Source organism: Struthio camelus, chromosome 15 (genome assembly GCF_040807025.1).
Source record: "Struthio camelus isolate bStrCam1 chromosome 15, bStrCam1.hap1, whole genome shotgun sequence".
Lineage (NCBI taxonomy): Eukaryota > Metazoa > Chordata > Aves > Struthioniformes > Struthionidae > Struthio > Struthio camelus.
In genome coordinates this window covers 9,887,482-9,901,917 of record NC_090956.1, presented here as the reverse complement: position 1 = coordinate 9,901,917, position 14,436 = coordinate 9,887,482, and the positions used below count along the sequence as shown (strand labels likewise).

Sequence of the window (14,436 nt, the reverse complement as noted above, 5' to 3'; positions counted from 1 at the left end):
GGGAAGGGCCCGGCCGTTAAGGCGCTGCCCGGGCAGCGCCGCTGGTGGCGGGTGGGTGGGGGCTCCTGGGGGTGGTGCTGCTACCGGACCGGACCGGACCGGACCGGACCGGACCGGACCGGACCGGACCGGACCCCCAGGACTCGGACACAGGAGGGTGTGGGCGTCTCGTGGCCGTGGCGGCGGAGGGAGGTAAGTCCGTCCGGCGCGGGTGTCGCCTCCCGGCGGGCGGGTGCCGGCCCTGAGCTCCGGTGCCCGCAGCTCGCCGGCCCCGAGAGGCCGCGGGCCCTGGCGCAGGTGGTGCCCCGCGGCAGTTGTCTCCTCCGTCGGTAGCCGAGGAGGCAGAGCGGAGTGAAGCGTGCGTAGCATGTGGATGCAGTTTCCCTGCTGCGGGCTCTGGTTTGCGGCTGGGCCCTGCGGTGGCACCGTGGGTGACGCGCTGCCCTGTGCGCAGGGTGGCGAGCGGTGCCTGCTGCTGTCCCTCTGGGAGTGTCCTGGCCCAGTTTGTGGCTTCCTGCTGCCCGAGGAAGGAAGGAGTTGGAGACCTTTCCTTCTTCCACCGTGTGCTTCGGTATGCTATCCTTTGGGAGTAGGTTACTTAGCTCCTGTTTTATTTTCTGGAATTAGCTGGACTGAAACGAGAAGCTAGAATTAGATCCCCTTGCTGGTAGAGTGTTTTTTGTAGAGTTTTATGGCAGGAAAAAAAAAAGAAATTAATAATTAATTACTACAGAAAAATCCATGAACAGAAACTTTACCATGATGTAATGCAGCTTGGTCAAATATTCTGCTGAAGAGAAGAGGACAAGGTGCCAGGGGGTACTTGAGAGACTGCTTGAGGTGCAGTCCCCAGTGCCACGTTAGGGGAGTTAGGAGCAGAGATGGGAAAGAGGGAGGGGGGCTGGATTCCAGAAGTCTCTATTTTGTGAAGTGACATGGTCACTGAGTAAAGAGGGTTTGTCCTTTTCCCTGGTGCTTCAGGCCCTGGATGGCTCCTCAGTATTGGAGCTGAGTATGCGCAACTTCTGTCCTTGAGTCACATAACTGGTGTGATGAATGTGCGTTAGCCTTGTCTTCTTCAGCAAAAGCTGGTGCATTGTGCCAGCTAGCCTCAATGTCACAGAGAACTGATGCTTGTGAAGTTTAATATTCCTAAAAATAACAATCACCATCTCCCACAAAGTTCACTGCATCCTGGTTAGCGTCTCTGCTCTTCTACCATTTGGCAGTTTCTGTACTGCCATTTTGACTTGTGAATGCTGTCGACCTCCAAACCAATTAAGGTGCATTTTCTTGCTTATTAAAGAGAAGGGAAATTCATGGAGGTTATTTTTTCTTGCTCTTGGACGTGTAAGAACCATATAGATGTGTCTAGCCATAGACATTGAAATTGCTGCAGTCCTAGGGTAAATAGAATTGAACTAGGACCGTGTTTCTGAATGTATGAAATAGAGATGGGATATCTCTGCCATTCTCACACAGGTTGTACTTCAGCTTTGCAATAAGAGACTCAGCAGCTCTTGATGAGTTTCATAATGTCGATTATGGTTTTTTTTTTTTTTTTTTACAAGTACAGCAAGGCATTGAAATGCATGGGTGTGCTTTTAAGAGCTGATGGCTCTCTGATCCCCCTCCCCCTTTTTTTTTTTTTTTAAAGGCAAAGCTTGGAGAGAAAAGCATCTCTACTTTCTGTATGCACTTTTGTACAGTAGCTTCTCAAAAGACAGCTCCTAAAACAAAGCTGTTTACAATAACTAACCATTTTAGATGAAAATACTTCACTTCTAAGATTGAGCACGCTTTCAGTGGGTCTTGTACTTCAGCTCTGATATGTCTTGCTCTCCTATTTTTGCCCAGAGGCTTGCTTATTGTTCCAGTACTGATATAAACGGAAGAGCTTTTGTTTCAGTTCAGGCTCTTCAAGTGAACTCTCTTTCAAGTCATCATGGTCTAACCACATAGTCCTTTAATAGAGATTAGATCTGTGTTGCTTTTTTCCATTTACTACTTTTAATCTGTTTTTTTTTTTCCTGCCTCACTCTTTTCATAACTTGAATGTGATGGTATTTCTCCTCTTTTCATCACTGTTCTCCTTGCTTACCATCTTTCTTGCTTTGCCTTCGCCTTATGGTAGTGTCTGTTACTTGAATTCTCTGCAATCCAGTTTGTACCCTGGAGCCTTATCAACTGTGTTTGAAGAAGGATGCAAGAGAACAACTTTATAATGCTGGCAGATTTTTGCTGGATACTACAGAATAGTGTATGCATTAACTTGTGCAATTGTTATCATGGCTTATCTAGTTGTTTAGTGTTTCAATATTGCAAACTTATTGTTCAAGTTGTCCCAGTACAATTTTAAATGCATGTGAAGAATAACCTGTTTCCCTGCACTGGATGCAAATGAGGCAAGTGCTTCTTCTGACAAAAATTCCATAATAGTAGCAAAAATGAAATAGTGTCATGTCCCTTCTTCACCATAAACTTAGCAGACGCTCTTCTTGGCATTTCTATAAGACTGTACTGTAGCATACACATACAAATTATAGCTCTGATGAGCAATTATCAAGGGCATTCCAAAGCTCAATGCTGTTGCAGTATCTTCTTGCTTTTACTTAGACTGTAAAATTCACATTGGCTACATTCGTGTGTGTCAGAGTCTAGTGAAGTAAAAGTGTCATTTTCCTAATGGAGTTTTGGTCGGTGACTGCACTACTAATGGCCTGTTCATCCTGCTTCCCAGAAAGGGCCTAACGAAAGATTTGACATTGAAAGAGTGATTAAAATTTGCATGAAGAGGTATCAAAAGATTTGGTGGGTGGTTTTTTTTTTTTGGAGTCAATAAGTAATAAAATCCATCTTGGTAAACATTAAGGCTCTGATCCAGGAAACGTACTGAACAGAAGCATCTATTCAAAGGATGGCATTTAAATCTCACTAATTTAATTGAGACTTAAGCAAGCATTTTAAAGTTAAGCAGATATTGCAGAGGTTATGTTCTGAATCGGGAGTAAAATGTGTGCACTGGGTGTTGTGCAGGATCAAATCCATAATTCTCTACTTGTATTTACTTTTACATATGCCTTTGGCACTTTAAAGGATAGACCTTCACAGAATTTGATGTGTGAATAACGAATACTGGGTTAGATTCTGGATAGCCTTGCTTGTACTGAGTAGTACCTGCCCCACAGAAGCCTGAAGTAATACTGCGTCAGCAACATTTTAGTAAAGCTGTCAGAATCTGTCCCGTTATTGATATTCTCTGCCAGTGAGTAGTAGTCCACATGCCTAATCTGAATTCATCAATATGTATTTAAAAGGCACTCCTTTTCACAACAAGCAGCAAATAGGCCTTTGCACAGACACAGTGGCTTAATTTTTCTCCCAGTCCAACTATATGGCTTAAGTGAAGTTACAGTAGTCCAAATTAGTTGTTGATGTATGTAATAGAAGCTGCCAGACTACTGAAGGAAACCACCTTCCTGCTGTTATGTTGTCAGAGAACTGTTTCATCTACCTCATCAGCCATGATATACAGTGTTTTCAAAAGGATTCAGACCTGCAGGCAACTTCTGCTCTTGTCTCTAGTGTTTAAAATAGGACATGTAAATCAACTAAGGGCAATTATAAGGATTGCCAGGAGTGCTGTAAGCACATGATTATATGTTTGTAGGCAAGAACATGCTGTGCGTTGAACGTCCGCGGAGTTCAATAGTGTAAGTGCAACTTTTCTATTTTTAAAGTCTTCTGTGTGTATGTAAATTGTTGCATTAGTACTTATCTCTGCTCTCTGAGGAAGGAAAGACTGTTGCTGGTTGTCACAGTTCTCGATTGGGGTGTTTTGTGAGCAAAACAAAGTATTTCATCTTAAGGTGTCATACAATTCTGTGTTAATTTTCATCATTTCTGTTCTCTTGAAGTATGCCTGAAACATGTGGCTGTAAGAATCTGTAGCAAGAATTTATCTTTTAGCCTATCCGGTTTAAGTGGGGAGGTCTCTTGTTGACGTGTCTTACAAATACGTTCCGTGTTCTGAGGAGGTGGCGTTTTATGAAGACTTGAATACCAGATTTCTAGAAATACAAAATGTAAACATCTGAGGAGCTACTATCTAGCTGAGGCAAACTGCCAAAGCAAGAGCTCCTATTATTGGCGATAGAGTGAGGGAAAAATCTGGGTAACATACTACTACTGAGAATCCAAACCCCTGCTGAGAAATTCCCTGTAGAAACATAAAACCTCTTGCATGACAATCTGACCCACTTCAAGCAGTGAAAGCCTTGTATCGGAGTTTCACAAAAGGCAAGCAACCAGAATGTAACAAGAAGCATTTGGGAGTTAGGAAGTTTAAATCTTGTAAACCCAGCTAGGGAAAAAGCTCTCTTGAGTGGACTGGGAAGGTCTCTAGCAAGTCTCTGCATTTCCTGGAAACAGTAAGTCCATCCTGTTACTGGCCAGCCTGTGCTCTGACCTCTCTGCTGTCTCATTTTAGTCACAATTTATCGAAGCATGCAGTTCAGGACTAAAGAGAGAGCCAGTTATCAGAGTACATACAAGTCTGTACTAACTCGTTGCTGTACCTGTGGCCTCAGGGACAATTACTTCAGTTGCAGGTAGCTGGAGCAATGAGAGGGGATTTCAGTGGATATGTGGCACAGAAGCTACTATGTATGTTTTTCAATGCAGCTGTGAAGGCTGTTTGTCCTGTGGGGCTGACTGTCCTGAGTTCTGTCTTTGCATCCAGGCTGTAAAGAAAAGGCCTTTAGCAGTGCCCTTCCCCGCTGCTGCAGCAAGGACCTTGCATGCCAGTGTCCTCGAGTGGAAAACCAAGCCTATACGTTCCTGCAGGGAAGCTGTGGTACCATATGTTATTTTAAAGCTGGTCAAACATCCAGCCTGCCTTCCTTTCTTCTCTCTTCCCCTCCTTTTCTGTGCATGAAAGCAAGAAGCAAATGTGGTGTGGGGGGGTTGTATGTATTTTTCTTTTTTCTTTTTTAGTGGACTGGCATCAGACTACTTACAATTCGTGCTAATAAAGCACATGGTGAAAGTCATGCCTAAAATTAATATTTTTCCTGAATGTGAAATAAAAAACAGTTTAAAAACCTCCTTGTGAGACTGGATTATGAGCTCACTGGCTGGTGATGATGTTCTTGAGCTGTTTGGGTTTGAAGGCCTCACGTAGTCGGTGACAGGGCTTCTAGGGCTACTACAATGCAAATAAATGAGACTGCAAACTCTTACTTTTCTTTTTTTTTCTTGCATACACACAGGTAGACTTAACACTAAACCTGTACAATCAGGGTGCAAGAGTGAATTAATTCAATTTCTGCAAAAGAAGAAAAAACTCATTACATTCAAATGTAACTGAACAGAAATACCCATTTTTTCCAGAGGCTTATTAAACTCCAAAAAGCATAGTACACAATAGAAGGAGGATGTGCTATGCATATGTAATTACTGGCCTTAAACGCTCAGTCTGGGCATGGCTAAAGAAAAGGAAGAAATCTGCACAGCAAAACTGCAGTGAGGTGCAATACACAAAATGGCAGTGCCTGTCCCATAGACTTACAAAAGTGAATACTGGAGAGGGTATGGGGCCCCTCTATGTTTTAGCATAGACAGTGGTTGATACAATTGAAAAGTTGGCAAGTAATAAAGCCTTTTAGTCTGGGAAATAACGTTGATTTAGTGGCATGTGGACTCTTCACACTTGTATCCTACTTGCATGTATTCAATAGCCATCTTTGCCTGTAAATAATGATGATGACACCTTGAAATTTAAGCTGAGAGCTGCTTGGCCTTGAGACCTCTCTTACGTGTCACAGCACTCTTTTCCCCCGGCCTGTTCCTCAGTGCAGCACACAACCCCTCCTCTGTGAGGTGCAAGTCTAAAATGTGCTTTGGGCTGATGTCTGCTCATTTACTACGGCCATCAGGGACACTGAGTTAAGCTGGCAAACGTGGGACACAAAGCCAAGCAAAGGCATTTCATCTGAAATGAATAATGGTAAACGTGTATGAATAATTCACTTTCTTTATGCAACTCTTGGCACATCCCACACTACACTATATACACCTAAAACCTAACTTCTCCAGTGATTTCAAACATGAATATGAGAGCCAGCCTTGTTTGTTCAGTGTTCTACCTGGCAAATTTTGTACTTACTATACAAATGAAAGATGATGGTAGTTCTAATGATGGTGTTGAGAGCCCCTTATTGCTGGCCAGGACGCAGCATACTATGCAGCATGCAAGTGAGAGTAACCTTACCCAGAAGGGCTTCCAGTCAGACTGTCGATGTCAAATGGATTTAGGCAGTGAGAGAGGAAACACTATGATAACAGTTACATTGGGTGTCCCAGCCCCCTGCCTCGTTATTGTCTCTTGTAGATATCCCAGCAAAAGAAGGATGTGAAGAAGAGCAAAGCTGATGTTTGCACATACCATGCCTCTTTTGGCACAACTACTGTTAGGTATAAATGCCTATGCAAGAAGAAGAAATGTCTCTGCTTCTCACTGATGTATTGTTCTCTCTGTGCACCCATACAGAAAGTTACTGGTGGTAATTACACCATAGGAAAAAAGAACCATAAATAATGAAGGAAGAATTAGCTTTAGGCGACCTAATTAAAAACCTGTACAAAACTCCCTTTATTAGTTAGTAAGGTAATCTAAGTCAACCTCTGGCTCTAAAGATTTTCACTGTACTGCAAAGGAAATAAAAAGCAAAGGAAATTAATCATCTGTTAAAGAGTATTTTCCTTAACTTTTCACCTTAGCAAAAAAGCATTGGCTTAGAGTTTGGAAGGAGGGGGAAGAAAAAAAAATAGATGTAGCTGCAACTCTTTCATTTTTGGAATTCAGTGGTTCATTCTTTCTTAAAAAGAAACGCCCCGCGTATTGTGCGGATGGGTGCTAGTGCTTTGCACTGTGTAACCTATATCCAGGGCAAACTCTTCACGTGTGTCCTTTCCCTCTTGAGCCCTGTGCTCCTGACAGAAGATGACAAAATTAAAAGAAGGTTTTACCAGGTGAGTTTTGTGCCTGGCAGTCCAAGAAACAGGTACAGGTTATTCTTGTGTTTTAATAGTAACCCAGACTGGGAAATGTGGGGAAATGTGGGGAAAGAGGAGAAAGCTAATTCTTTAGAAATATTCATGCTTTCAAACTTTCTCCTCTACTGAATGAAGTAAATCTTCATTAAAATTACCACATGCAAACACATGAGATCCAAATGGTACGGCTATTCCAATATATTAAATCTTTGCTGCTGTCTAGCTAGTGGACTTGGATTTAGGAATAGCTGTCTTGGGTAGCTTTATGAGTCCTATTTCTCTGATGTGAGGATGTATAAGAGAATAAATCTGTTCTATAACTGGGCTGGCTCCTTATGAAAACAGGCTTGCTCTGTAAGAGTGTGTAGGATTTTATCCAAGCTTCCACCAGCTGAAAATCTGACCTAGTATGTTTTCTGTGTGTTGAAAGGGCTTCGCGGTTACAATTTTTCCTACTGCTTTTACGTTTGATGATGTTTCCAGAATAATTCTTATTTATTGTGTGTAGCATGTGTGGTGGTGAGGGGGATTAGGAAGAGAAGGAGAAAGATAATTAGCATTTATGTAGCAATCAAGCATACTAGGTTCTCTTGAATTATTAAACTTAATTAGTTTCATTTATTATTCCTGCAGGCTAGAGTATCTGTATTAAATGCCAATCTAAAATGTGGTATGTTTGATTTAGTGAGAACATGGATTTGGTAATGTACTGCAATGCCACTAAACTTCCAAATAAACCAATGATTCTGCTGTGCTCTTGTTTCATGTGTAGTGTGTGTATGGTTTCATGCAATGCTGCTAAAAAATAAGATAAACTTAAAATGTACTCAGAAGAGTGTGATGCATCAGTAATCTAGTGAGTGTTTTAGTCTGGTTAGTGTTTTAGATCCTAATTTCACAAATAGCTTATATGTGTTTAGGTATGTATTCACTGATTGCAAATACTGGTGCAGAGCCTTTCTGAAGACAGCATTTCTACTAGCAAAACCTGCCTTCTGAAAATTATTGTTTCCCTTTGGCTTACAGTTGCTGTGACCTGTCACCTATCAGGATCTTGGTTATGTCACAGTGAATAGCATTGCTGTGGCTTCATATTGACAAAATACTTCCTCTCATTTTTACTGTGTAGATGATTATTTGATCCCTGCCCCATGTTAACTATGTTCCACGTTAACTGTATTTCTGGAACAGAAAAAGGATAAAATGCCCTCTTCTAGCTGTGATTGGTAAGGAACAGCCTGTATAGTGAGCAGAGGACTGGCACAGAGCTTGTCAGTTAGTGGAATGAAGAATTTTTGCCTATAAGAAGCTGATCTTGACAGTTGGGGAGATGTCAGGAAGCAATAGAAATCAAAAGTTGGCTACAGTCCTTCTGATCATTACCATAGTAGCTAATATTGGCTTCCAGATGCAGTTTCCTTGGAGACAGATGTTCATGGATGCCCATGGATACTGCCTCCAACCTTGTTAGTCTACAACCACTGTATAAGTCCAGGACCATAAAAGGCTTCATCGGGTGGTATCAAGTGCTGTAAAAGATGTTGCAAAACGTATGTATGCAACTGGGTAATTAATTGGTTAATTCAATGTGACATTGTAGGCGATAATGGAAGTTTTCTCTAATAACTTTAGCTAGCATTGATTGCTTTCATTCACATGCTATAACTTGCCATCAATGGTATTAGAAGACTTACTGAGCCAAAGAGTAACTGCCACTGCCCTTTTCATTTCAGTTCGTATCTCAGACCATCCTGAAAGTTGAAGCAGTGTAAACTGGTCCAGCTTATTTCCCTGCCGTGTTTAGCACAGTTCTGCACAGTTCCTTTAGCTTATTGCTTATAGGGTTTCTTAAGAATTGCAATATTAATCATCTAGCAGAGCTGGCCTTCTTTGTATGTGTGATATGATGTCATTTAGTGCACCTCTGGCACAGCGGCAGCATTATAAGGTGGCATATGGATTTTTGTCTCTTTTTCTCATCTCACAGTATGAATTGTCTGAAACCTTGTAGTATCAACTGAATGGGAAACTTCCCAAGAAAACAAAATTATCTGATCTAGAAATCACTGCAAACAGACTCCTGCAAAAGGTGCTGTGGCCTGTATCTTTAGTTGAGAGCTGGAAGCTGATTCAAAGGTCATTGCAAGCAAGAGTTGTCACGTCTTTAGTAGGCTTGGATCCAAAACCTGGTGGTAAAGATCCTTCCCTTGTCAGAAGGGGCAATGTTGTGTAGGATATGTTTGTAAAGTAACAAGTACACACCTATTTCCAGAGCTGAAGCCTTAATTCTGTCTTACTAAATAACAATCCCTGTTTAGTATTGCAAAGACTTGAGAGTGGGCTGCAGTTTGGAGGAAAGACAACGTGAGCTGAGAATTTAAAAAAAAAAAAAAAAAAAAAAAAAAAGTAGTCCAGGTTGCTACCACTTAAATTGTCATTTGGGCATGATAATAGGGAGAATCTTATGTGTAGAAGAGGGTGTGGAAATGATTCAGTGACAGATATATTGTTTAGGAAGATTCACGTTTTCTGAAAAGACCTTCCTTCTAACAACTTATCGCAAGCCCTGTCTTCACGGATAGCTGTTTCCAACAGGCCGTACTGCACATCCAAAGTAGTAGGAGGAGCTCGGTAAAGGAATATAGACTGAAAAGGCAGAACTGTGTTTAAGTAAGCCCAAGTTAGTTGCTTTAAAATTCATTGAGGCCTACAATGATTGAATTTTCTGATGAACAAAATCTCCCAGCCCAGCTGATCTTTTAGTACACTATCTTCCTTTTGTGGCTCGGGTGATATTTTTCTAACCTTGACAAAAAGTCAGTGATTTGGTTCAGATTCTTGCTTCTGACCAAATTAGATTAAAATACTGTATCTTTCTAGAGCTCTAGAGTTCCATTTTATGTACTAATAAGTAGATATGGTTGCTTAACAAAGGGAAGGTAATAAAAATTGTTCTAAATCATGGGTGTATCCCTGGCCGTATCAACTGATCCTCATCTTCACCGTTAGCTCGTCACTTGGCAAGCTGGCATGCACTGCATCTTTTCTGCACGGTAGTTGAAGATTAATTTGTTTGCTCCTAAGTATTATTAAAACCAGTGAAAGAGAAGACAATTCTTGCACTGAAGAGTTAGTGCTAGCTAAAAGAGACAGTAGTGTATTTAAATGGAACAGGATATGAATTTTGCTAGAAAATTGACTGGAAGTCTGTCTGTGTTTGGGAAGGGGAGGGGATGTGCAAGGAGAAAGAGTGTAATGAAATGAATGACAGGGAGTTTGCTGCTGTCCAGCTTTTCAGCATAATTCATGTCTGCAAACCTATTCAGTAAGCGCTGATTTTCAGCCATATCAGCTGGCTTTTGAATTCTTCTCACATTTCAGGGATTTCAGTGTTCCCATATGATTGCACTGAATTAGTGTTGCAATAATATAGTCTGCTATTAATTACCCTCCTGTACCATTTCAGTCATGTGACTGATGTAATGTTAGACTTTAATTGGTCATGCTTCTTAATTATCTATTAGTAATGGTGTACGATTCCCTATTGGTTGTTTTTGTTGTTGTTGGGTTGGGTTTTTTCTGATCTCATATTGGAATATGCCAAAGAAGTTATCATTAGGCTATTTAGCAAGAAATTCTATCTTTAAACCAAAACAGAGGGTGAAAGGACAAGTGAGCAACTGTGTCAGACAGTAGCATCTTCGAGCAGTAAAATCTGTGTACTTTATTCACATTTGTGTCTCCTGAGACATGGATGCCATGCCGTGAGCAAAGGCTGTCTGCACTGCGCCGAATTTTACGGACCAGGGCTTTGGAGAAGAGATTATTTTCCAAGCTCTGCTCACAGAGGTCTGCCCTGCTTGGATTCTCTTACTGATTGTGTCTTAAATAGTTTTTGGACTTTTTTAGATCAACAAGGACCTAGTTAGCAATGATGACACTTGAAATCATCAATGTGCTTGACAGCTAATGAGTTCAAATAAACAGCACAGTTAGCACGGGGCTTTGATCTGGAGCACCAGGCTGTCTGCAGACTCAGATATACGTAGCAGAGTTGATCACCCTTAAAGATGAATTTTTCCCTTCCTGCTCTTGAGAACTAATGACCCTCTGAAATGAAATTTTTAATCGTTTTGGAATAAGAAGCCTGTAGTGACTTTGAGAACCTGGTCCTTGTACCCATCTGAAGAACAATTCTTGCATGTAGTATTGTAAGTCCCATATATATCAAATATATATATATACACATACATATATATATATATAGCTGTAAAGATCTGTTTATCAGTGAATCATCTGTACCAAAAATCTGTATTTCCTTAAACTACCTTCCAAGTAACATTCACACACAGATTTGTGCTACAGCTTTCTATAAGGCATTGCAAGATATTTCTCCTGTGGAGGTAAGAGAGGGCTGTGCACAATGTCAGAGTCCCTCTGATGACTTGATGACCCAGGCTGGAGGGTACCTTTAATGCAGAATGAAAGCACAAAGATGGTTTTGCAAGGAGTTTGTTGATATAACCGATGGAGAGGCGAGATGACAGAAAAGTCGCAATTGAGCAACAGCGAGTATTCCACAGTAAACATGAAAGGCTTTAAGGAAGTCACTTCTAATGAGTCATAGAGCTAAATCCCCAAGCATTACTCTGAAAACTTACCCCAACAATTTAATTTTTATCTTGACAAGATAAATTCTGTTATGAAACAGCTGCCTTTAACCATAGTTGTCCTACTCCCAGCTATTCGAATGTGTATTATGCGATACTATAAAATATCCCGAGTCCTTCATCAAAACTGGGCATGATGCAGAGGGTTACAGCTACAGGGCAGCTCCTACTTTCTTAGAAGTTGTGCCAAACTCTTTAGCGCTAATGCTATGCTGTTGTTAGGATGCATGTGAAAAAGCCGCTTACAGTAGAGTTAACTGATCATCTTTAGTATCTCTTTACATTTAGGTCAGAACACAGTAGTCCAATCCTGAATGATTCTGAGTGCCTGTAATGTTCATTAATTTCGTTAAGGGTTTGAGCCAGCTTTGGTTCCCGTGGAAACTGGATCTGTGTGCTCAGCAGTTGCTCAGTTTCTGTTAGGAATTGAACCGCAGTTAATGCATATTTCCATTTTTTTGTTTTTCTTCTGTGAATGTTTTTCCAGTCTGGATGAAGCTTTTACATTTAAAAGCATTTTCAAATGATTGTATCTTGTAAATATGCTTCTTAAAATGCAGTTACTATGTGAATTGGCACTAGTCTCCAGAAGTAAAATTAGATTTTAAATAAAAATGAGTCTATAATAACTCACCAGATTTATGTTCCTTCACAAATCCGTACAGAAAGTCAGACTTCAGTAGGTTGGATGCAACACTACCCAAATCTAGTTAGAAGTTAGATGTACCATAAACACATATGAGTTGTTGAAAGAAAACAACATGTTGTTCTTCTGTTTTGACCTCTGTTTAAAAAGAATGACTCAATTGTTTCAAAAAATCAGGCTAGCTTTGGAGAAAATTAATATAGGAAGTGTTCCAGGATAACTCACTATATTCTTGGAGCTGAATTCTGTCATCCAACATTGAGAAGTCTTAGTAGTTATTCTTCCTAGATCACCTTAACATAAATAAGTGTAAAGAGTTCTGATCAAGGGCCCAGATATACTTATTTAATTTCAAGTCCAAACAGAGCGTGACAGCTCTCCCAGCCCTGAAAGCACTCTGCAGTTGAAGTGCTCAATTTTCCATCACTGCGGTTTTGAGACCTCTTGTTTTGGAGGAGCAGAGGATTACTTCAGTATCTTCCTAGTTTCTTAAGAGACCTTTTGGAAGAGTGGTGTTCCATTCTGGATTGAACAGTGTATCCTGGCTAGGTGAAATATGGACTTTATGAAATACTTAGCCATGGAAAATGTAATGCTCGGCACTCCTTCCTAACAAAGTGACGGATGTAAAGCGTAGCTTATGCTTTTGGAAATAGAAGCACAGGTGTAGTGGGAATGAACTGAGCTGGTGAAAGCAGACACTCTTGAAAATAGTTGTCTAAGTGTCAAAAAAGCCCAGAGCTGCTCTTTTCCCAAAGGACTTGATTTGCCAGCCTCAACTGGGGGAAAAACAACCAAGCAAGGAAGACAGGCTGTGGAGAAGATAGGCTGGCAAGAGAGTGACAAATCTGCTCACTGCAGTCTAATAACTGTTGATTATGTCTTACTTAAAGGTAATGAGCTTGTATGCAAAATGAGCAACTCTCAGAAGACTTTTGGCAGGGGGTAGAGATAAGAATCCTCAGTCTGCCCGCCTGCTGCAAAGCGAGAGGAAGTACTGGATGCTACCTACATATGTAAATACAAAAGTTAACACAAGCCTTCTCTTACTGAAGTGCTGAACAGCTCTCCACCATTTCTTACCTGACAAAGCACATCAATACACTGGTTCATTTCTGCTGATGCAAGTGAAATAATAAGTGGTGTGGATTCAGTCCACTGATGTGAGAGAGAAGAGTGGCTGTATCCTCTAGTGCTGTGCACTGGTTTTCTGTCTGGGAAAGCAGGTCTCCTACACAGTCCCTCACTGTTAATTTTTCTTCCTTCATTTTTTTTAAAGCAGATTGAAACAGCAAGGAAAGTGAATCTTCTGGACTACGTATGACTTTAAAATAAGTCAAGCAAGAGCTTATAATACTATTGTATTGCCAACTGTGTTTTGGAGACATGCTTACTGTCAGCTATGGAACTGTTCTTTTTTATTTTATTTTTTACTGTCAAGTACTGTATGAATTTGGTATTATACCCGAGTTTCTCTGATAGGCTCATTTCTTGGTACTTCAGTGCTGCCTAAAGAGTAGCTACCTACAGCTGCTATTGCTTAGGGTGACAAAAAATGTCATCAGGAAACCAGCAACCAGAGGGAGCAAAATTCTTCATTCCAACCTGATTTCACTCCGTTTTCCACATCTTTTGGCATGTTTTGTAAGCCCCAGTCCTCTGAAGCACTGAAGTGGGTAAATTCCACTCTGAAGTGGGTTCATGGAGACATCAATTATATTAAGAGGCAGGATATGTCTTAGCAGAGCATCAGGAAGCGTCTAGAAGTTTTTATAAACCTTTCATGAGAGAGAGTGAGAGAGTCCTCCCTATCTCCCATCACTCTCCCCTAATAAGCAATTCCTGTGAATGCAGTATAGGTACAGGTATCGGAAGCAAAGGAATCTGTCTAGGAAACATAATGCAGGCAATGGGAACAATCTCATTCAATTCATGCTGGGTTCCCTAGGAACTGCATGTACTGTATATTTACACATATCTCAGATAAGTTCCTAAACATCTTCATAGTATCTTGGCCTTTTACACAAGAACCTTGAATACACCACTCAGCAAAGCAAAACAGTT

The 14,436-nt window shown here is 40.9% G+C and overlaps 1 protein-coding gene across 1 annotated transcript in view; it reads left to right on the top strand.

Moving 5' to 3' along the window:
* The window catches only part of LOC104149672 (acyl-coenzyme A synthetase ACSM4, mitochondrial), an 85,589-nt gene continuing 71,153 nt past the window's right edge, over positions 1 to 14,436 (top strand). The window contains exon 1 of the mRNA XM_068908502.1: positions 1 to 192. The gene's annotated coding sequence lies outside the window, so the exon portion shown is untranslated. The remainder of the gene's footprint in view (positions 193 to 14,436) is intronic.